This window comes from Physella acuta, unplaced genomic scaffold (genome assembly GCF_028476545.2).
Source record: "Physella acuta isolate Inbredline_101_S28 unplaced genomic scaffold, ASM2847654v3 ptg000481l, whole genome shotgun sequence".
In the NCBI taxonomy this organism is placed as follows: Eukaryota; Metazoa; Mollusca; class Gastropoda; family Physidae; genus Physella; species Physella acuta.
In genome coordinates, this window is record NW_026732000.1 from 542,501 (window position 1) to 543,090 (window position 590).

Here is a 590-nt window from a genome sequence, read left to right on the forward strand (position 1 = left end):
CTCAGACAAAATATCTCAGACAAAATATCTCACACCTAAATTTTAATAGTGTATTGGATGATTTTAATTGATCTGAATTTTTTGTTGTTGATTGTCTTATGGTTTTGTTTACTATTTTTAATATTGTTTATAGGCCTATATAATAATTGTAAGCAATGTTTGCCGTATAAAATAGCCATGTTGCACTAAACATTTTAAGGTTTGTATTAGTAATATAGTATACCAAGATTAAAGAAATAATTTCGAAAGACAGCGTAGGTGTGCTTGACAAACGTGAGACAATCCTACCACGTCAGGTGGACGAAACTAGATCAAAGAGGATGGAATAATAATAAGGACACACCTTCGTATCAAGGTGGCTTTGATGGTAGAGACATGCCTTAAGGGAAAGACATCCGCCCTCCATGGACAATACGACTAGCATATAACGTCCATTGTTATGCGTCGGTCACACCTTAGTGATTAGGTGACTAATGCTTATTTAAATGACAGCGGTCATCGCGGAGCTAAATATGTCGTAGTGTGCATCAAACAAAGCAGTATTAATGGTGATTGTTTTGCTATGGTCTCTAACGTTACCTCGCAGAAAG